Raw genomic sequence first — 23,700 nt, forward strand, 5'->3', positions numbered from 1 at the left:
TGATGTCAGCCAGCATCCCAGCGGTTGTCTGGGCTCAGCTCCACGCAAGAGACTTTCAGTTCTTCCACCTGTTTTGGGACAGGAAGATGGAGTCATAAGACAAGACTGTCAACCTCACTCCTCAAGTCCAGGAGTCACTGGAGTGGTGGTTAAACCCAAACAATTTGGGGAGAGGCAGACCATGGTGTCAATGGAACCCTGTAAAAATCACCACGGACGCAAGCACCTGGGGATGGGGGGCTCACCTTGAAGGGGCCCAAGCTCAAGGAATCTGAAATAAACAAGTAGCCTAGGCCTCATCCAACTTCAGGGAGTTGAAAGCAGTGGGAGAAGCACTGAAAGCATTCGAAAGCTCTGTTCTAGGCTGGGAAGTTCAGATCCTGTCCGACAACACTACAGCAGTAATGGGTATATGGTAAAAAGGCGCTGGTAATCTTTAAAGTGCTGTGTATAAATACTTATAAAAATAACTTAAAATGTTTTCCACAAAGTATAAAGGCTTCAATAGTGCAATATATCTTATATAATTAATAAAAGTGCAAGTGCTATCAAACTTCCGTGCAAAAAAATATAAAAACTTTTTTTGAACCAGTGCTTAATTGTGCATCCACAAAGGATCAATAATACCACAAAACTGGTGCATATATTGGATCAATAACTATTGTGCTCACAATTTTAAAGTGTTAAAGTGATAAATGTGCTATATAAATTATATTTTAGTCCAAGTTAATTCATGCAAAAGGATTATCAATTCAATCGCTTGGATCTTTGGTGCTTCAGGTGTAGGGGAGTGTCACTCGTTGCCTCTTACCAGATAGGGGCAGGTCGCAAGGACCCCCAACGCCTGTGATCCCTTTATTTAGGTGGATCAAACCTTTAATCGGCTCCTTTCTCCAGAGTATCCTGCTCCTTACTCCTGTTCGTGCGTTACTCTTACATATGGGGATACGGTCCGCATGTATAAAGATATATAAGATAGCCGAACAATAGTGTAATACTGTTGGTTTTTAATGGAAATGCACAAATAACATATAGTTGGCTTCTTACATTTTGTTGTGCCCTCCTGGCACTGGGCAATTTGTATAGATTGCTTGCGGGTATCAGGAAAAGAGTCCTCCAAGGATCTGCAGTATCCCCTTTGTGTCTCCTATTTCCCTGCTCGCATGCGGCGGTCGGCTTGCGTTCCAGCCTGTGTATCAAAAAGCCCTTACTTCCTGCTTCCGGGTATCAGCAGTGACCACAATGCATTTCGCTTGTCTATGCGTCATCAGGCAACACTACAGCAGTGGTCTATATAAATCGCCAAGGGGGTACCAGGTCAAATCCCCTCTTACTATTGACCAAGGAAATTTTAGGGTGGGCCGAAGGGAGGGTAATCTCCCTGATGGCTGTTCACATAAGAGGGAGAAACAACTGGCAAGCGGACTTCCTCAGTCGTCACCCCATAAGAGAAGGAGAGTGGGAACTAAATCCCCAAATTTTCCAATTGTTGGTCCAAAGGTTCGGGTACCCAGAGATAGATTTATTTGCCACCCTGCAAAACGGGAAAGTAAAAAGATTATTTTCCCTTACACAGGAGAAAGATGTTGGGCCTGGACGCCTTGGCCCAAGCATGGCAGTTCAAGCTGGCTTATGCCTTTCCTCCCCTGGCCCTAATCCCCAGAACTCTACAGAAGCTAAGTTGGTCTCCGGACCTGCGCCTTATCCTAATTGCCCCTTGGTGGCCAAAGAGAGCATGGTTTGCAACTCTGAAAGCCATGTCAGTAGCTCCCCCCTGGGAGCTCCCGAATCTCCCAGACCTGCTGTCACAGGGGTTGGTTGTGTATCCCAAACCGGAATTTTTCCATCTGACAGCTTGGTTAGTGAGCACCAGATCCTAAAAATGAAGGGTTGCTCAGAGTGGTAGACACTCTTTTACTGAGCAGAAAACCAGTCACTAGAAATATATATTTTAAAGTTATGAAAAATTTTTGTACCTGGCGTAGGCAGAGAAAGGAAGGCTAGGGAAAGGGCTACCCCTGTTGTGAGAAACAGGTTCCCTCCTTGGGACCTGACGAGGGTTCTAGAGGCATTATCTAGTAACCCTTTCGAGCCTATAAAAGAGGTTTCCCTTAAGTTTTTATCACTTAAATTAGCCTTCCTGCTAGCCAACACGACAGCCAGAAGAGTAGGAGATCTACAAGGTCTATCTACAAAAGAACCCTTTGTTAATTTTTCCGGACAGGATTGTCCTTAGACCAGATCCTTTGTATTTGCCCAAGGTTGCATCATCCTTTCAGAGAAAAAGGGTTTGTTGTATGGGCGCTTCTGTGGAATACAGCAGGCTTTAGGTGAGACACTGCACTTCGGCAGCACTGGAGAGGAGAAGCTGCTCTGAAAGGGATAAAGATAAAAAGACAAGGCGCCTCTAAGTGCAGTAGGCTCTGCGTATTTATTAGGTTAAAAGTATAAAAGCACTCACATTTGGTAAATATGACATGGGCATAGCAAAGATCTGTCTGGAGTCTTCCTATCTGCTGTGCTGAGTGGTTGCAATGGGGACATCCGGGGATCCGCTTCCTGTAGATGCGTCCTTTCGTCTGTGTCTCAGCCTGGTCGGCATGAGATTTCCTGAAGGCAGGGTGTGGACGCAGCGGCTGGTGTCCAATAGAGCGGGTGGTGGGCGGTTACATGTTTCGGAGCTCAGCTCCTTCGTCAGACCTCCACCCGCTGGAGGTAAAAGGACATTTATATAGGCAACTGAAATCGTTATTAAATGGGACAGGTGCATTCAGGCAGAAGATAATTGAATACCTTTGTAGCTAATTTATGGCTTCTTGATAAACGAACACTTTGGTGTAATCCAGTGGCGGCTGGTGCTCAAAATTCTTTCTTGGGGGGGGAGTGCAAACAGAAAAATGTAATAGGCATTGCTTTGCGGGAAAAACGCAGCAAAAAATTGCATGACTTTGAGGTCACAAAAGTGTGAAAGGGGCCTTCAGTAATCAAAGAATAGTGTGCCCCCTTCAATGCAGAGTGACCACAGCGTGCCCCCTTCAATGCAGTGACCACAGCGTGCCCCCATCATTGTAGAGTGACCACAGCGTGCCCCCTTCAATGTAGAGTGACCACAGCGTGCCCACTTCAATGCAAAGTGACCACAGCGTGCCCCCTTCAATGCAGAGGGACCACAGCGTGCCCCCTTCAATGCAGAGTGACCACAGCGTGCCCCCTTCAATGTAGTGGTACCAGCAGTGGCCCGGTACACTGATTTGTCATCCTTTGTGTCTGCTGGACACAGTGGCTGACAGCGCCGGGGCGTGGCCCGTGGGGAACCCAGTCCACCCAGGATAACAGAGCTCCCACCCAGCCATCGTTTGTCTATAGGCCAGGTGAGAGGTGAATAATTTAGTAGAGTAAAGGAAGGATGGAACGCCTGTCAGCTTTCTCATTCGTTCTGTTGCAGATTTTCCCTCCCAAAACCATTGAATTGCACAGAGCAGTAAGTATGACATTTTTGTTATTTTATTGGAGAAAACAGCAAAGGTTTACAATCACTAATTCTTCTTCTCCAGTAAGAAAAGACAAACATACAACATTTAAACTGCCTACATACAGCCCCTTCTGGCTATTTAAGCTGCCTTGTTCATTCCTTTCCTGCCTGCCCATACCTGCAGTTGATCCAGAGGAAGGCGATAAACCCCAGCAAAGCATGAACCAATTTGCTACAGCAGGGGAAAAAAATTCCTTCCTGATCCCCGAGAGGCAATCGGATATTCCCTGGATCAACTTTACCTATATACTGTATATTAGTACCCATTTATATTATGTACACCTAGGATAGAATCCAGGCCTTTTTTAAAGCAATCTAGTAAGTTAGCCAGATCCACCTCTGGAGGGAGTCTATTCCACATTCTCACAGCTCTTATGGGGAAGAAACCTTTCCGTATTTGGAGAGGAAATCTGTTTTCCTCTAGATGAAAAGAGTGCCCCCTTGTCCTCTGTGATGACCTTAAAGTGAACAACTCAACACCAACTTCACTATATGGACCCCTTATGTATTTATACATGTTGATTATATCCCCCCTTAATCTCCTCTTCTAAAGAGAGAATAAATTCAGTTCCTCTAATCTTTCCACATAGCTGAGCTCCTCCATGCCTCTTATCAGTTTGGTTGCTCTTCTCTTCACTTTCTCCAGTTCACCCGATATCCTTTTTGAGAACTGGTGCCCAGGGGCGTAGCATGGGTAGTCAGCACCCGGGGCAAAGTAAGTAATTTGCGCCCCCTAACCCGGGGACATTTAGCACTCCCTTCCACTAGTACAGTAGTTCTGACCTACTTGATTCCTACACTGACATTCCTGACCTACCTGACCCCTACACTGACCTACCTACACTTACCTACCTGACCCTTACAGTGACCTGACACCCCCCACTGACCTACCTGACCCCTACACTGACACCTACACTGACCCCCTACACTAACATACCTGACCCCTACACTAACATACACTGACCTACCTGACACCTACATGTACATGCCTGACCCCTACACTGACCACTACACTAACCGACCCGACCCCCCCACTGACCTACCTGACCCCTACACTGACCCCCTACACTAACCTACACTGACATACCTGACACCTACACTAAGATATCATGACACCTACACTGACCTACCTGACCCCTACACTGACCCCCTACACTAACCTACACTGACATACCTGACACCTACACTAAAATATCATGACACCTACACTGACCTACCTGACCCCTACACTAACCTACCTGACCCACTACACTAACCTACCTGATACACCTACTTCCTGCACTACTCACCCCCCATCCTCCACACACAGTACGATGCAGATAGTGGATCCATCATTCTCCTTACCTCTCCATTGCCTCATCGTCCAGTTGATCAGAGCTCTCCCCAGCAGCGGGCGGGCAGTATTGTAGAAGTCCCCGCCATCCAGCCACTCTTTGGTATCCCTGCCGCCGGGAGGTCAGCTAGCAGCCACTGCACCTCTCCCATGGCCATAACTGCTCCGAGCACTGCCCCTCCCCCTCCGCTGTTTCACAGGCCACACCATAGGGACAGACTGGACCACAGGAGCCCTGGGGCAGGGGGAGCTGGAATAGGGTGCCACTGAGAGGAATGCCCTAATGCCTCACCAGAGGTATAAGGGTCCGGGGGAGGCAACAAGCTGCAGCACAGACCCTCGCAACGGCAAGGGAATAATTTTCCGCCCCCCCTAAATGTTGCGCCCGGTGCGAGATGACCGGCTGCACCCCCCACGCTAAGCCACTGCTGGTGCCCAAAACTGAACTGCATATTCCAGGTGAGGTTTTACAAACCCAGATCCTTCTCCACTATGGATTCCCCCAGTTCTACTCCCCCTAGTATGCATGATCCTGTTCCTCTGCCTCCGACTACGCTGATTTATGCTTTCCTGATCACTGGTTTGTCTGGCTTCCCGTGTTGGCTTCCAACCCATGGCTTATGTTTTGACTACGTTTACTGTTCTGTACCATTTTTTACCATTACATTAAAGGTGTCCTTTCCTTTCTATACTCCTTCATCCACTTTGTGTGCTTCTCCATCCACTTTATGTGACCTTCCTCCCCCTTCTTCCTGCACTCCTCTATCCTCTCTGAGAACTCTTCCATCTCCTTTCTGTGCTCCACCTCCCTTTTCAGTTGGCCCTCCTCAGTCATCTTGGAGCACTCCTCCATTTTCTGTCTATGTTCCTCCTCCCACTTTATCCTGTAGGCTTCCTTCTTGTTTGTGTACTCCTCCAGCCACTTTCTGTGCACCTCCTCCCTATTCTTTCTGTACTCCTCTATCATATTTGAGTACTCCTCTAACTCCTTTCTGTGCTCCTCCCCCCTATTCTTTCTGTACTCCTCCATGCTTTTTGTGTACTCCTCTATCTCCTTTCTATGCTCCTCATCCCTCCTCTTTCGGGACTCCTCCCTCTCTTTTCTCCACTTCTTTCTCCTGCTAATGCTCTCCTCCCTCCTGTTTCTGTCATCCTCCTCTGACTTCTTTCTGCGCTGCTCCTCTTTAATCTTTCTGTGTTGCTTCTTTCTTTTGTTTCTGTCCTCCTCCTCTGACTTCTTTCTGTCATCCTCCTGCCTCTTCTTACTGCACTGCTCCAACCATTGATCCAGCCTACTGTTTCTGTCTTCTTTCCTCTTCTTTTTGTCTTTCTCTCCTTCCCTCTTCCTGCTTTCCTCCTCCTTGTTCTTTCTGCACTCCTCCATTCTCTTTGTGTATTCCTCTTTCTCTTTTCTGTGCTCCTCCCTCTTTCTGGATGCCTCCCTCTCTTTTTTCAACTCCTCCCTCCTCTTACTGTCCTCCTCTCTCCTCTTTCTCTCCTCCTCCTCTCTCCTCTTTCTCTCCTGCTCCTCTTCTATCCTGTTCTCCTCCACTTCTCTCTTTATCAACTCCTCTATACTTTTCTCCAACTCTCTCTATATCAACTCCTCCTCCTCTACCATCTGCTCCTCCTCTATCCTGTTCTCCTCCACCTCTCTCTTTATCAACTCTTCCTCCTCCTCTGTCATCTGCTCCTCCTCTATCCTGCTCTCCACCTCTCTCTTTTTCAACTCCTCCTCTGTCATTTGCTCCTGCTCTATCCTGTTCCCCTCCACCTCTCTCTTTATCAACTCCTCCTCCTCTGTCATCTGCTCCTCCTCTTGGTCAGCAAATATTTTAGCCTAAAAAAAAAAAAAAAAAAAAAAAAAAAAAAAGGGTGGTAAGTGAAAAGTACAGAATTTAAAGTAGAACTTTAGTTAAAACTTAGCTAGTTACTAAATAAATTACTATTACAATTTGTTTTATGCACGTAGGTGCTGTCAAATTTAGCTTTGGCTCCTTCTGTAATGAAGAGAGCAGTAATTGTACAGAAGGGGGCTAGAATGTAGATACTGGAGAGCAGGGTTTCTACAATTTGGGGTCATGCTATGTTAGTGCTAAAAGTACAAGTGGGGGAACTAATGTGGCACACTGGCCGCTGCTCTCCAATGGGGGTGGTCAAAAAGTAGGTGTTGCCATGGGTGTGACCAAAAGTGGGTGTTTCTTTATGGTCTATCCCCTTTGTACAGACCAAATTGGGCCTTGGGCACACCAAAGAGATTGTTGGAGTAAAATATGCCCAATTGGGACCAGAATTGATACCCCCACCAAGTGTCAGGGTCAGCAATATACCCAGACATGGAACCCCCAACATGGAACAAAAATAAACACCCAGCCTACCACAGTTAGCCCCAAGCACAGCACAATACTTAACCACTAGCACTGCACAACAGTTAAACTCCACCATTGCACAATATTTAACCCTTTAGGTTGGCACAATTTATTTATTTTTTTCATTTCAGGTACTTGTGTGGCGCTGTCAATTTTCACAGCACTTTACACATATATATTGTACTGTCACATCAGTCCCTGCCCTCAAAGAGCTTACAAGAAAAAAAAAAAAAAAAACAGGACGGCACTGTAAAAAAAAGGAGGAAAGTGCAGGGCAGTGACCAGCATGCAGGGAATATGCCATATGTAGTACCAAACATGTAGCGTTATGCAGAGTACCTAATGGCAGTGGAGAGCCTGACAGGAGCTGTATGTCCTTGCAGTGGAAGAATAATGTGCAGAACATAGTGGCAGGGCAGTCAGTGATCAGTATGTAATGGTAGGGCAGTGAGTAGTATTTAGGGGGGTAGTATGTAGTGGGGGCAGTCAGTGATTGGTATGTAATAGTGGGGCAGTTGGTGATCCGTATGGAAGTGTGGGCAGTCGGTGATCAGTATTTATTGGTGGGGCAGTCAGTGAGCGGTATGTAATGGCAGGGCAGTCAGTGAATAGTATTTAGGAGGGTAGTATGTAGTGGGGGCAGTCAGTGATCAGTATGTAATGGGGGTAGTGGGGACAGCCAGTGAGTAGTATGTAATGCCGGAGTGGGCAGTGAGCAACTGCATGCAGAGGGTTTTTTTTACTTTAATGTGTAGAATGCATTAAGGTAAAAATCCTTCTGCCTTTATTACTACTTTAAATATACATCCCATAGACTCTTTATTGGAATCATTGTTAATGGACTGTTGCTGGTGTGGACGGGCAGTCTCTGTACTTATTTGATTGAAACCGGTTAAGATCAGCGGCCCATGCAGGGTTAACATTACACATATCATAAGGGTACAAAAAAAATACTTACTGGAACATAGTAATTCCAAGTAGCTGCTGCCAATTCTCTTACTAAAACAGTAAGTAAAAGCATTTTTGCGATTTGTTTTTCACTTGGGATGAAAATCTCTGAAAACGATTAGGCCCCGTTCACCCTGGGGCGACGCTACTTCCGGGAGCGACCTCCGAGGTCGCGGCGCGCTGCTCGCACTGCGACCTCGGAGCGGCCGGCACGGACTTCATAACATTGAAGTCTATGCAGGTCGCTCCGGGTCGCCCCAAAGAAGCTCCGGACCCTTTTTCTAAGTCGGAGCGACTTGTGTCGCTCCTATTAGAACGGGTCCATAGCTTCTCAATGCAAGGCGACCAACGGCGACCTGTCAGGCGACCAGGTCGCCTGACAGGTCGCCCCAGTGTGAATGGGGCTTAAAGTATCTCAGAAACAACAATCTGCAAAGAGAAGAAAAAAAACATGATTAATTTACTGTTTTATTATTTATAGTGGTTGTAAATATCGGACATAAAATGTGAACACAGCAAATATTTCTATGGTGTTTACTTCTTGCCCCTCTCCAAAGCTCTGAGTGTCATTTATCTCTGTTGCCTTGTCCTTCAGTTATCAGTATGAATCCTATTGGACAAGTTTTCCTGACACCAGGGATAAAATGGTGACAAGGGAGGAGCTCAGCACACAGCCTGTGCATTCCCAGCACAGCTGTACATGGTGTGTGTATATGCTATGTGTGTGGTTGGCTGTCCCTTTCCTTTAGGCTGTGTTCACACTGATGCGAATTGGATGCAGGGTTCCCCGCATCCAATTCGCATGACAGGAGAGTGTGACCGGCTCTCAATGGAGCCAGTTCACACAGATCCTACTAGAAGACAAAAGTGGGTGGGGCTTATCTGTTTTTCCCCCTTCAAACTGCAGTCACATGACAGGAAGTAAGGAGCTGCCTGCTTGATCTTGAAGATTTGTGAATTGACCTCAATATTGTCTGCAAAGTGCAGACAGTTCTCATTTCCTTTAGAAAGTGTCTGTTTAGAGTGAAATCTGTCCGATCTTCAGCAATAAATCTGATCTTCAGAGATAAATGGGATTTTGACCTTTTGGAAACTGTCCTGGCTGTTGTAAGCTGTGTCAGGATACCGCGTTGTACGGACGCACTGATGATGTGCGGTGACAAGTTGTGGTAAAGATGGCTGTGAAACGCAGATTATCACCACAGCTGAATGTTAATGAGCCCTGACAGGCGGCTCCTCCCCCACCAATCAATGGACAGAGACAGGAGATGTGACATCACACACACACAGCTTGTACTATTATTATTATACAGGATTTATATAGCGCCAACAGTTTGCACAGTGCTTTACAACATGAGGACAAGACAGTACAGATACAATACAATTCAATACAGGAGGAATCGGAGGGCTCTGCTCCTTAGAGCTTACAATCTAAGATTTCTAATTCACAAAGAATGTTTTTGATTTTACAATAATGTACAGCAAATAACCCCACAGCTGCCGGGGGGATCACCATTAACCCTTCCATGGCCGGGCACCCTTACTATGTAATAACGAAGAGAGATAACAAAGTCCACGATTCAAGGTGGGTGCTGAACCTCGGCTCGCCACCAGAAGCATGAAAGAAGAAAATGGTGGCACACCACCACGGAATCCAATGAAGAAAAGGTCTTTATTCACAGAAGTGGTACAAGGAAGGGAGCCCTACCTACCCTGCTGTACCTTCTACCACTTATGTGAATAAAGACCTTTTCTTCATTGGATTCCGTGGTGGTGTGCCACCATTTTCTTCTTTCACCCTTACTATGTAACCAGCAGACAGACATTCTTACACCTATCATTTCTCACAGTCCCCGCCCAGCTGTCACTACGCCAGGCCTCTCTGCCCCTCCCACGTCATCCTGTACCCCGCCTCCGGTGTAGCCCAGTATGTACGGAGCTCAGTGCTTCCTGGGAAATCAGAGTACTGTGGAGCCATTATCACTGCATACACAGCTTTCTACCACACACCCCGTACCCGTAAGCCCTCCCATCATATGGCTTAGGGGGCGGACCGATCACATAACCGCGCTGCTCCGCCCCGCGCCTACACTGACACTGATATCACATGACCTGCACTGCCCCGCCTCTCGCTACAAAGGCTTCTCCTTCGGGACGCAAGAGAGCGAGAGCATATCACATGACCCGCACCATAGAGACTTTCCTGCGGGGAAGGGATGTCACGTGTTTCCTGTAGGAAGTGACGACTGAGAAGGAGTGAAAGTCAAAGGTAGGGTGAGGGGTTTCTGTCTGTCTGTGGGAGAAGGAGGGGAGGGGTGCAGCTTGGGACATGGATCTCTACAACAGAGAGAGCCCGGTGTTATGGGGGGTTATCAGGGGGAGGTGAGGTCAGGAGACGCGGGCTCAGGGGGGAGGCGAGGTCAGGAGATTCCGGCTCAGGGGGGGGGGGGGGGGTGAGGTCAGGAGATTTCGGCTCAGGGGGGAGGCGAGGTCAGGAGATTCCGGCTCAGGGGGGGGGGGGGGGTGAGGTCAGGAGATTTCGGCTCAGGGGGGAGGCGAGGTCAGGAGATTCCAGCTCAGGGGGGGGGGGGGGGGGGGTGAGGTCAGGAGATTCCAGGCTCGGGGGGGGAGGCGAGGCGAGGTCAGGAGATTTCGGCTCAGGGGGGAGGTGAGGTCAGGAGACGCGGGCTCAGGGGGGAGGCGAGGTCTGGAGACGCGGGCTCAGGGGGGGAGGCGAGGTCAGGAGACGCGGGCTCGGGGGGGAGGCGAGGTCTGGAGACGCGGGCTCGGGGGGGAGGCGAGGTCAGGAGACGCGGGCTCGGGGGGGAGGCGAGGTCAGGAGACTCCGGCTCGGGGGGGAGGCGAGGTCAGGAGACTCCGGCTCGGGGGGGAGGCGAGGTCAGGAGACTCCGGCTCGGGGGGGAGGCGAGGTCAGGAGATTCCGGCTCGGGGGGGAGGCGAGGTCAGGAGACTCCGGCTCGGGGGGGAGGCGAGGTCAGGAGACTCCGGCTCGGGGGGGGAGGCGAGGTCAGGAGATTCCGGCTCGGGGGGGAGGCGAGGTCAGGAGATTCCGGCTCGGGGGGGGGGGGGGTGAGGTCAGGAGATTCCGGCTCGGGGGGGGGGGGGGTGAGGTCAGGAGATTCCGGCTCGGGGGGGGGGGGGGTGAGGTCAGGAGATTCCGGCTCGGGGGGGGGGGGTGAGGTCAGGGGGGAGGCGAGGTCAGGAGATTCTGGCTCAGGGGGGAGGTGAGGTCAGGAGGCTCCGGCTCAGGGGGGGAGGTGAGGTCAGGAGACGCGGGCTCAGGGGGGGGAGGTGAGGTCAGGAGACGCGGGCTCAGGGGGGGGAGGTGAGGTCAGGAGACGCGGGCTCAGGGGGGGGAGGTGAGGTCAGGAGACGCGGGCTCAGGGGGGGAGGAGAGGTCAGGAGACGCGGGCTCAGGGGGGGAGGAGAGGTCAGGAGACGCGGGCTCAGGGGGGGAGGCGAGGTCAGGAGACGCGGGCTCAGGGGGGGAGGCGAGGTCAGGAGACGCGGGCTCAGGGGGGGAGGCGAGGTCAGGAGACGCGGGCTCAGGGGGGGGAGGCGAGGTCAGGAGACGCGGGCTCAGGGGGGGAGGCGAGGTCAGGAGACGCGGGCTCGGGGGGGAGGCGAGGTCAGGAGACGCGGGCTCGGGGGGGAGGCGAGGTCAGGAGATTCCGGCTCGGGGGGGAGGCGAGGTCAGGAGATTCCGGCTCGGGGGGGAGGCGAGGTCAGGAGATTCCGGCTCGGGGGGGAGGCGAGGTCAGGAGATTCCGGCTCGGGGGGGGGGGGGGTGAGGTCAGGAGATTCCGGCTCGGGGGGGGGGGGGTGAGGTCAGGAGATTCCGGCTCGGGGGGGGGGGGGTGAGGTCAGGAGATTCCGGCTCGGGGGGGGGGTGAGGTCAGGAGATTCCGGCTCGGGGGGGGAGGCGAGGTCAGGAGATTCCGGCTCGGGGGGGAGGCGAGGTCAGGAGATTCTGGCTCGGGGGGGAGGCGAGGTCAGGAGATTCCGGCTCGGGGGGGAGGCGAGGTCAGGAGATTCCGGCTCGGGGGGGGGGAGGCGAGGTCAGGAGATTCCGGCTCGGGGGGGGGGGGGGTGAGGTCAGGAGATTCCGGCTCGGGGGGGGGGGTGAGGTCAGGAGATTCCGGCTCGGGGGGGGGGGTGAGGTCAGGGGGGAGGCGAGGTCAGGAGATTCTGGCTCAGGGGGGAGGTGAGGTCAGGAGACGCGGGCTCAGGGGGGAGGTGAGGTCAGGAGGCTCCGGCTCAGGGGGGAGGTGAGGTCAGGAGGCTCCGGCTCAGGGGGGAGGTGAGGTCAGACGCCGGCTCAGGGGGGGAGGTGAGGTCAGGAGACGCGGGCTCAGGGGGGGGGGGGAGGTCAGGAGACGCGGGCTCAGGGGGGGGAGGTGAGGTCAGGAGATTCCGGCTCGGGGGGGGAGGCGAGGTCAGGAGATTCCGGCTCGGGGGGGGGGGGGTGAGGTCAGGAGATTCCGGCTCGGGGGGGGGGGGGGTGAGGTCAGGAGATTCCGGCTCGGGGGGGGGGGGGTGAGGTCAGGAGATTCCGGCTCGGGGGGGGGGGGTGAGGTCAGGAGATTCCGGCTCGGGGGGGAGGCGAGGTCAGGAGATTCCGGCTCGGGGGGGAGGCGAGGTCAGGAGATTCCGGCTCGGGGGGGAGGCGAGGTCAGGAGATTCCGGCTCGGGGGGGAGGCGAGGTCAGGAGATTCCGGCTCGGGGGGGGGGGGGGTGAGGTCAGGAGATTCCGGCTCGGGGGGGGGGGGTGAGGTCAGGGGGGAGGCGAGGTCAGGAGATTCTGGCTCAGGGGGGAGGTGAGGTCAGGAGACGCGGGCTCAGGGGGGAGGTGAGGTCAGGAGGCTCCGGCTCAGGGGGGAGGTGAGGTCAGGAGGCTCCGGCTCAGGGGGGGAGGTGAGGTCAGACGCCGGCTCAGGGGGGGAGGTGAGGTCAGGAGACGCGGGCTCAGGGGGGGAGGTGAGGTCAGGAGACGCGGGCTCAGGGGGAAGGCGAGGTCAGGGAAGGCGAGGCCAGGAGACGCGGGCTCAGAGGGGAGGTGAGGTCAGGAGTGGAGTTCCCACAAAATGTTGAATCTGGCAAAATAAGTAACCAACATCACTTTCTGTAAGACTGCACGGCATACATGAGGCCTGTCAAATTGCAGTCAGCCGGAATAATTGTCTGAGTGAGGGATGAGCTTGGGCGTGTTTGAGTTCGTTCGATCCCGCCAGGAAGTGGACACTGGACTCCGCTAATCACAGGCAGAGAGAGTGCAGTGTCCACTTCCTGGCGGGATCGAACTAACACGTCTGAGCCATATATATATATAATATATCTCTCATATATTTTATTTTTTTTATATTAAGTAAATTGTATTTACTTTGATTTTTCTTCCACTGAATATATATATATTCAAAGAAATTGAAACTTGTGTGCCGTGGCTCTATACAGCATGCAGTTCAGAACCATGGCGTGCCATGCAGTGTCATTGCAATATGTGTCAGCACAGCGGAGGACTGCCACCATGCAGCCAGTGTCATCTCTTTGTGCTGGGAGGATGCTCAGTCGGGGCCCCCAGCATAGTGACCCCTCTGTCACTGACAGCTCCTGGTCACTGTTTACAATTGGGAACTGGTGTGGTGGGTTCCCAGTCACTGCGACAGCCAATCAAATGAGCCTCCTCCATCGGAGACCTGGTATGCAGTGTCCACAGGTTACATAAATTCCTTTAAAGTGGAAGCTTTAATATTGCACCCCTAGAATGGCACCACACTACAGTACTTTATAATGTCTATAGGCGAAGCTTTAAAAATTGTTACTAGTTTAGAATTACAGAGGAGGTCTGGCACTAGAATTATTGCTCTCGCTCTGTTTGGGACGATAGTTTACATGTGTGGTGTGATCACCGGTTTACGGGACTTACATATGCATTCACATTTGACTATAAGTAGAGGTGTGTGGGGTGCTTTCCATTTTTTTTTTAATTTTATCCAAAACAATTATTTACTATTTTTTGATTTTGTTTTGTGTATTAACTTTATTGCCATCACAAGGGATGAACAACATCCCTTGTGACAGGTCCTCTTAATGGAGGGATCACCCCAGACCCCACTATTAGACTCCAATGCGTCTGCTACTAGCCTGGTAAACAGAGAGGCTAAGCATTGTCACTTCCGGTTCCCAGGCTCACAGACAGGGAGGAACAATGTTATTTCCTCTCTCTCTGTCTGTCTGTTGCCGTTGTCACTCCTGGGCTCTGTGATTGGATGGCTGAGCCAGGGTGGGGGGGGGGGGGGTCACCATCTTCCACCGCCTGCAGAAGTGATTAGGTGCTTCTGCAGTACAGAGAATCGCTGGCTGAAAGTTTCAATACTGAGAGGATGCCTGGGCATCATCCTGGTATAACCACTGCCAACCAAGGACATCATATAATGGACTACGGTCAGCAACTGGTAAAAGATTTGAATGGCTTTGCTCGTTTTTGTCATTGCTGATTTTTTTTTTTTATATTTCAGGGTAAAGATGGTTTCCAGCAAGCGTCTTGCAGATATTGGGTACAAGACCTTTTCTGGCACTATGATGCTGCTTACGTTGTACGGAGGATATCTGTGCAGTCTCCGGGTGTATCGGTATTTCAGTCGCAGGGAACAGCTGCGGATAGCAGCAGAGAATCAGACAGAAGCCATCATTAAAGACTGAATGAAGTGCCACTGAACTGTCCTCTGACGTCACCTTACCTCTGGATTCCCACCATGGAACATGAAGCTCGGTTTCATCAAAGATTATACTGCTGAGCTGTTTCCATGTAAACTTGTTTTTTTTTTTTTTGTACAAATAAATTTTCCACCTGGCTTCTTCGATCTTTCAAAGAATGTCAGGTTGGAGGGGGCTGACAAGGCCACCTACTGAGCATATTTCTGTCTGTTTATCAGAGACCAGGTGACATTGTCAGTGTATGGCCAACTTAAGTAGAGGAATGGAGAGATGCCGTCCCTCAAACAGATTGGTACAGCTATTGTGCAATATGTTAGACACAAACTTCTTGTTTCTTTTTTTTCCAATGTCTGTGTTCTATTGGAGATAATTCCCTTTTATTTCCTGCCCCTAAAATGAAACAAAGTTAGGGGAAATTTCCCAAAGTGGGAGGAATTCCTCTGTTAGGCCAGGTTCATATATGCGTGGTTGCAGGTCCGGGGTGTTTCTGTTCACCAGTTCAGGTGCGATTCAGGTCAGAATTTTTGCCTGAACTCGCACCTGAACCAGACCCAAAGACACACAGGACACTTCTGTAATCTTGACCATGGCCGCCCCGGAGCTGTGTGAAGTGGCTCAATTGAGAGCCGGTCACACTCGCCTGTCATTTGAATTGGATGCGGGAAAATCCGCATCCAATTCCAATATATGTGATCCCAGCCTTAGACAGGAGCCCCCAGATGTCGCTAGAAGAGGTAAGGAGACAACTCTGACATTGTGGATTTCCCCTCACCTTTCTCAATGACAATTGTTCCCAGTACAAATAGGGAGGTAAATGCAGAAAAAAACTTGACCAAAGGGCTGACCCTCTTGTACTCTATCCAAACCAAAAAAGGTTTTGACTAGGGAAAAATTTAAAACTACTTGCCAACCAGCAATGTTACTCATACCTCACTTGGGCTTCAAGCTGGTGTACTTGGATTATGCTCACATATGCAGGTATCAACTTGTGACCGGCAGTCAGCTGTCTTGTAAAAGCAATTCTAGTAGGTAATTAGCCTCTGGATTGCTTTTACAAGCAGTGGAAGGGGACGGCGCCTTTCTGCGGCGTGCTCAGGCTCTTCCATCACACTTGCTCTCCGCTTTGGGAACCCAGACGCGACGACCTTATATCACTTTTGGTTTTCCCAGCATTTTTAAAAAAATCGAAAGCATTCAAAAACACTGATCTTGGTGTTTTGAATGCTTTTAAGGGCAGCGGAGGTTATTTGGGGTCTTAAAGACCCCCATATCTTTACATGACAAGTACCTGTCACATGTCTATTTCTATCACAAGGGGGAAAGCTGCAGGTTAGGGGAACAGCAATACAAACTGAGTCAAGCTAAAACCTCATCCAGTTCCTTGGGTTTTTTTGTGGAAGTGTATGTGATCTGCCACTCAGTACATGGCTTTTGTCTTCATCACAAGAAGTCCTTGCTGTAAACCAGGCATGTCCATCCTGCGGCCCACCGGCCACGGAACTCCAGACGGGCTGGCTGGGACAGGGTGACAATTGTCCCCAAGGCCACCCTGATTTATATTCAAAATGGCTGGTGGCCGCCCGCTGCCATTTTTTTTTTTTATTTGGAGGAAGTCGGGCCAGGGGCACGGCCGCGGCGGCCAACTATTGTATTCTGGGAGTTGTAGTCCATGCGCACTCAAGCTCCCAGTGAGTGGAGAACTTAGAGCAGCTCAGCTGAGGAAGTGCACGCCAGGGAGTCGGGACGCATGTGACTGGCTCGGGCTGCTGGGCTGGCTGCAGGGTTGGCTGCAACTGTACTTGACCCCAGGACAGGAGTGTCAACCCCCCCCAGGACTGGAGGAGGCAGTGAAAGTACCTGGAACTAAGCTGGCAGCTGCCATCACTGATGTGAGAGACCCTGAAATTCCCAGCTGACCCCCCTACATGATCATCCCATCTATCTACCCTTCTCCTGTGCCCACCCAGTAACCTCAACACAGCCCTCAACACTGTAGGTCCTGCTGGGAGCTGGTCTCTGATCTGTGGGTCCTGCTGGAAGCTGGCCATGGCCAGCTCCCAGCAGGACCATCCGATCGGTGGCCAGCAAGACCCACAGGTCATGGCCAGCGACCAGCAGAGCCCTCAGGTTTGGTGCCAGCTCCCAGCAGGACCCACGGGCTGTGGGTCCAACTGGAAGCTGGCAGTGGACTGTGGGACCTGCTGGCCACTAGCCTAGGGTGACCAGATGTCCCTAGTTTTGTCCTGCTTTGCAGGGCGGATTCTGGGCAGGTGCACTGCAAGCTGGGGCAGAGGGGGCCCCCAGGGTCAACCCTACCATGGGTCCCACTGGGCCCATTGGGCTGTTTTGGAGGGGGGGGGGCGAGCGCCGCCGGATTACACAGAGCAGGGGATCTCCTGCTTACCCAGAGGCTGCTGTCATGCGACAGCCCACCTCCTGGACTGGCTCCTGTGATAGACTGCACGCTGGTGACGTCTATCATAAGAGCCGGTCCAGGGGGCAGAACTTTGTATGACAGCAGCCATGCCAGGTAAGCGGGAGATCACCGCTCTGTGTAATCCGGTGACTCTCCTCTCTCCAATCCCCATGCACTGAACAGGCTGCATTTATGGACACGGGCGATTCTGCGCTTATGGGCACTGATCAAGCTGCATTGATGGGCACTGGTCAGGCTGCATTGATAGGCACTAATGAGGCTGAGCTGATGGGCAGTGATGAGGATGAGCTGATAGACACTGATTAGGCTGCATTGCTGGGCCAGCATTACCCGCCAGCAGTAACTGCCAGTAGTACCCACCAGCATTACTCCCCAGCAGTAACTGCCATCAGTACCCACCAGCAGTCTGTAAAATAAGCAGAAAAGGTATGTGCATTAGCGTGTGTAAATTGTTGCAATATGTTTTTTAATAACTAGTTGAGTTTTGTCATCATATGGCATGTCCTTGTTCATACATGTATGAATAAGGACATTACATTTCCTGACTGCCCAAGTCACATGTGCTAGGGGTGCAACTAGCTCCTAGCACAGAACTGTAAATATCCCAGCATGTGCAATGTTTCTGACTCTAACCACCATGACCATTTCAGTGATTTGAAGTGGTGATGGTGGGAGGAGGGTTCCTTTAATATCTCTCAGAAGAAGTAAACCTCTGTATACTGATTCCATTTCATTTGATCATCCTCTAGTTGTGTTAAATTAGTGCGGCGGGGGGTAATTGCACAATCCAACAAATTATGTGATTTTATTTTTAAGTTAATACAAGTGGTTATTGGAGCTTGGTCAGTCAGTCAGCCAGTGTGAAGCAATAAAGCTTGAAATTGATGTCTTTATATATGATATCAGTTCCTCGTGCTAGCTGTATTTAGTTACCTTTGTGTAACTAGTGATCATGGAACATTGATGAAGCCTGTTCATGAAATCAGTGCGATGACCGGCATGGGGAATATTAATTTAACCTAATTCTTAAAGGCAGAGTTCCACTCCTTTTTTTTTTTGTAATGGTTTCATCTCCTCTAATAAATGCCCAGCATTTGTACTAAATGTAGTTTTTCTTATAAGCTTGTTTGTTAAAAAAAAAAAAAAAGTCACTGTGCTCTCCTTACCAAGTCCCATCTTCAGTGTGGGCATCTGAAGCCCACTCGTTGCTCCTTCCAGGATACGGTGCTGCTGGCTACCTGGTATCCACCTCCTGATCTCGTGCATGCGCATTGCATACAAAGCACAGGTTTGGAAATGCCACAATGCTAAAAGTGGAGACTGCCCATTGGCTCCTGGGATATGAGTGGCATCAATTCCAGGAGCCAATAGGCAGCTGGATATGATATACCTTGCCATGGTACAGCGGAAGAGAACTATTCTGATGGACAAATAAGGTAAACAGCTTTGGAAAAAAAAAAAAAAAAACTTATGATGATTAATGGAAATGTAATCACCAATTCGGGTGGGGAACTTAAAGAGGTTGTAAACTCGTTTCAATTTTTTTTTTTTTTAAAACCTGAAAGACAACCCATAATGAGTTAGTATGCATAGCATACTAGCTCATTATGAAATACTTACCTTACAATGAGCCCCCACCGTGCCGCTCACTCACCTGTATGACGGGCGACATGTTCAGTCGCCCGTCTTCTGGGATCGCGGCATCTGGCCATCTGATTGGCCGGAGCCGCGGTGACGTCACTCCCGCGCACGCGAGCGGGAGCCGACGGTCACGGCACGGAACTCTGAAGGAACGGCACCAGCGGCCGTTCCTTCAGAGCGCATGCGCCAGTGACGTCACTGGCTGCATGTAAGGTAAATGTCTCCTAAACGGTACATGTTTAGGAGATATTTACAGTACCTATAGGTAAGCCTTAATATAGGCTTACCTTTAGGTAAAAGTTAAAGAAGAGGGTTTACTTCCTCTTTAAGCAGTTGCTGACCGCCACGTAGCACATTTACTGCTACAGGGTGGCCGTGCTGTGAAGGATCACGTGTATGTGTGTGTGTGTATGTATGTATAAAAACCAAAAAGTGCAGCGCTGAAATCAGTATACAATTATATAGCTGAAAAGCTCATATAAAGAAAACAAAAAAGGAGAGGGGATAATGTCCAAATGAATAGTCCCAATATTAAGTGCAGAGATGTGAATCCACGTGCAAAATAACTTTCTTCCAGTGACACCAGGGAAAAGTGTAGGAAGGGGACACCCTTGTGCTCAGGTATAACAAGCAGCTTACCGAAATTCCGTGGCTGCTCAATTTAATGAGACAGCCTCTCCCAGCTAGTAGTAAACCAGTAGGTCAACCGATATCAAGCTCAGGTGCTTCGAAAGACTCCAAAAGCCGAAAGCCGTTTCCGGTGTGTTGTTAAACCGATCACATTAATATGTGGCACACTTGGAACTTCTCATATACTCCATTGAACGTAAAGCCATATGTAGAAAGAAACAGAGGCCCATAGCGTAATCCCGTAAACCAATAGGTAAATTTATTAAAAAAACTACTTACAATTTAAAAGACAAAAACAGGCATGTAGTATGTGCCGGTCATGGATCTAACCGCGGCGTCCCGCAAGTCTCCAGATCAGCATATGGATAAACGGCCGGCTTCGTTGGGGGGCGTGTGGACGTTTATGTCTGGGATCGCCAACGTTTCGTCATAAGAAAGACTTCTTCTGGGCGTGACCCCAGACGCAACACACACGCCTATGTACCCCCACACCTATGTCACATGACGGTCACCTCTGCCAATGGGTGTTCAATCCCAGGGGGGCGGGAGTAATATGTTAATAACTCGATTCCAATAGGTTAAAAGACCAAAGGAAACCGTCTGGAGATAGGTGGTACAAAACGCTAATAGGAAGTGATGATCCGTCTTCCTTAATGCCCATTCGTTCAAAAGGCAAAGGGGCAGGGAGACGGTCGTCACGTGATGCACATCACATGATGAACATCACGTGACGACCATCTCCCTGCCCCTTTGCCTTTTGAACGAATGGGCATTAAGGAAGACGGATCATCACTTCCTATTAGCGTTTTGTACCACCTATCTCCAGACGGTTTCCTTTGGTCTTTTAACCTATTGGAATCGAGTTATTAACATATTACTCCCGCCCCCCTGGGATTGAACACCCATTGGCAGAGGTGACCGTCATGTGACATAGGTGTGGGGGTACATAGGCGTGTGTGTTGCGTCTGGGGTCACGCCCAGAAGAAGTCTTTCTTATGACGAAACGTTGGCGATCCCAGACATAAACGTCCACACGCCCCCCAACGAAGCCGGCTGTTTATCCATATGCTGATCTGGAGACTTGCGGGACGCCGCGGTTAGATCCATGACCGGCACATACTACATGCCTGTTTTTGTCTTTTAAATTGTAAGTAGTTTTTTTAATAAATTTACCTATTGGTTTACGGGATTACGCTATGGGCCTCTGTTTCTTTCTACATATGGCTTTACGTTCAATGGAGTATATGAGAAGTTCCAAGTGTGCCACATATTAATGTGATCGGTTTAACAACACACCGGAAACGGCTTTCGGCTTTTGGAGTCTTTCGAAGCACCTGAGCTTGATATCGGTTGACCTACTGGTTTACTACTAGCTGGGAGAGGCTGTCTCATTAAATTGAGCAGCCACGGAATTTCGGTAAGCTGCTTGTTATACCTGAGCACAAGGGTGTCCCCTTCCTACACTTTTCCCTGGTGTCACTGGAAGAAAGTTATTTTGCACGTGGATTCACATCTCTGCACTTAATATTGGGACTATTCATTTGGACATTATCCCCTCTCCTTTTTTGTTTTCTTTATATGAGCTTTTCAGCTATATAATTGTATACTGATTTCAGCGCTGCACTTTTTGGTTTTTATTGTATTTTTTGAATCACTGTTAGTTGATTTTGTGCCAGCTGCTCACTATTGTTCTTAATCATTTGGTTTTCTGTCACATCTAGCGCGGAAATTTTTTTTCTTCTATTTATATTACATGTATGTATGTATGTATGTATGTATGTATGTATATATATAAACAAACACACACACACACGTGATCCTGCACTTCCGGGTATCGTGCTGATCCCGATGGCCACTGAGACCCACTAATCTTTCTGTAGACAGGCAGAGTGGTGATCTGTCTATGTAAACTAGGCCAATTGCCATTCTGTCAGTACAGAAGGTATGGATCCTGTGTTCCTGTAAAGCAGAAGCACCAATCCATGCCTTCCACTAGAAAAAGCATCTCCCCGCTACACTGAAACACATTAGGCGCACACTTGAAGTGATTGGTAGGCCACTTTATAAACTACACACCATCCCCCCTGTTATATAAAGCCTCCTATGCTGCAGTGTATGTTCATTTAAAAAAAAATAAGATTCCTATTTCTACCTGAACTCACAGCGCCATTTGGCAGTCACATGACTCTTCGAGGCTTCCTCTTCTGATCTGACAGCTAAACTGGGGGGGGGGGGGGTTAGATTCCCCTGCTGATGTCAGTCAGGAGGAGAGAGCTGAGATGACAGCCAGGAAGGGGAGGGAGGGATGTCAGTCGGGAGGAGAGAGCTGAGATGTCAGCCAGGGAGGAGAGGGATCCTCGAGGGGGTCACGTGACCGCCAATTGGCGCTGTGAATTCAGGTAGAAATAGGCTTCTTCTTTTTTTTTTTTTTTACGAAGAACATACACTGCAGCATAGGAGGCTTTATAACAGAAGACATTGTGTGTATTGTCTAAAGGTATTTGAGCAGCAGGAAGGGGGTGGGGGATTGGTAAGAGCTGACAGGTGGGGAGGGGGGAGAGGAGGACACAGGAGCCAGAGAGGAGAGCTGTGGATGAAGAAGGCACGTAACCTGACCACATTGTCAGGGCTCGGCAGCCATGACACACCGTGGTCAGTTTACAGGGGGGAGGATATAGCCAGGCAGGATCAACCAGGTATTTCTGGTGATACAGGGGGCAAAATGACACAGCACAAGCACTGTGCTGTATAACATGCTTTAAAGGAGCAGGATCCATTTTTTTTTTTTTTGTTTAGAAACGCTTTAACTCTTTGATTGCCCCGATGTTAACCCCTTCCCAGCCAGTGTCATTAGTACAGTGACAGTGCATTTTTTAGCACTGATCACTGCATTAGTTTTACTGGTGACAGGTGTAAGATTTGTCTGCCGCAATATTGCAGTCCCACTATAGGTCGCTGATCGCCACCATTACTAGTAAAAAAAAAAAAAAAAAAAAAATTCAATTAATATATACCATAGTTTGTGAACGCTATAATGTTTGCGCAAACCAATAAATATACGCTAACGCTTGTGTGGCTTGTAAATACAAAAAGGGACACCTCATGGGGTAGTATGTTCAAATAAAACGGAATTTATTCAAGTAATTCAATTCACATTCATCACATTTAAAATCGTTATTGTCTCCTGGAAACCGATTGTTTACCAGATTGCTGCCAGGTCCGGGTGCGCGATGATGTCACACGTCTATCCTCCCTACGCGTATTGTCAGCGATGACATTGTCAGGGACGTGGCTAGCGTGCAGCATTGCATCACATATGAGAGAGTTGAACAGGCGGCTGACTATTAAGCTGATTGCGTTCCACCGGGCGGAAGGGAGGTTCTCAATCCTCTCACATCCCAATGATCCCCAATAGGCTTTGCGGTCCATTAGCAGGAAACAAAACCCACAGGCCAGAAAATGTTATACAGGCTGATCTGACAATCCATAACCAGGAAGCAGATCACACCAAATATATACATAGCAGCATATGCCTTAACAAGCGACAGCCGCCATGTGCCGCCATGTATATCCAAAGAAAATATAACTAAATAGATAAAAATTATTATCATTAAAATGTTTTTAATCCCAAATCACAGGGACAATATCAAACAGTAGAAATTAAATAAAAAAAAAAAACTCCAATACAACTTTGAGTTAAAAAGACGTTTTAAATCGTGCACCAGGACATGTCTCCATCTAGTGGTAAAAAACATATAGCAATACATATGTCAGATACATTAACAATAATAGACTCATTGATAATTCAAAAGAGATATATAACCATCTGATAAAAAGAGGGGGGCTTAATGCGCTACCAATGGAGTATAAGAGAAGATCCACAAATAATACGAGAGTATGGTAAAAAATAGGGTGTATATAAAAAGATGAAATATGGTAAGAAAAGGGGCAATCCACAACCACACAAAGCTGGTAAAGAATAAAGCTGCCAATACAAGTAGTGTCACCACATACGATACATAGATAAGTAAAAAATAGAATCGGCGCTAAAATTCAAAGTGAATAAATGAAGTAA

The sequence above is a fragment of the Pelophylax lessonae genome, assembly GCF_965119305.1.
Source record: "Pelophylax lessonae genome assembly, chromosome: 2".
NCBI lineage: Eukaryota > Metazoa > Chordata > Amphibia > Anura > Ranidae > Pelophylax > Pelophylax lessonae.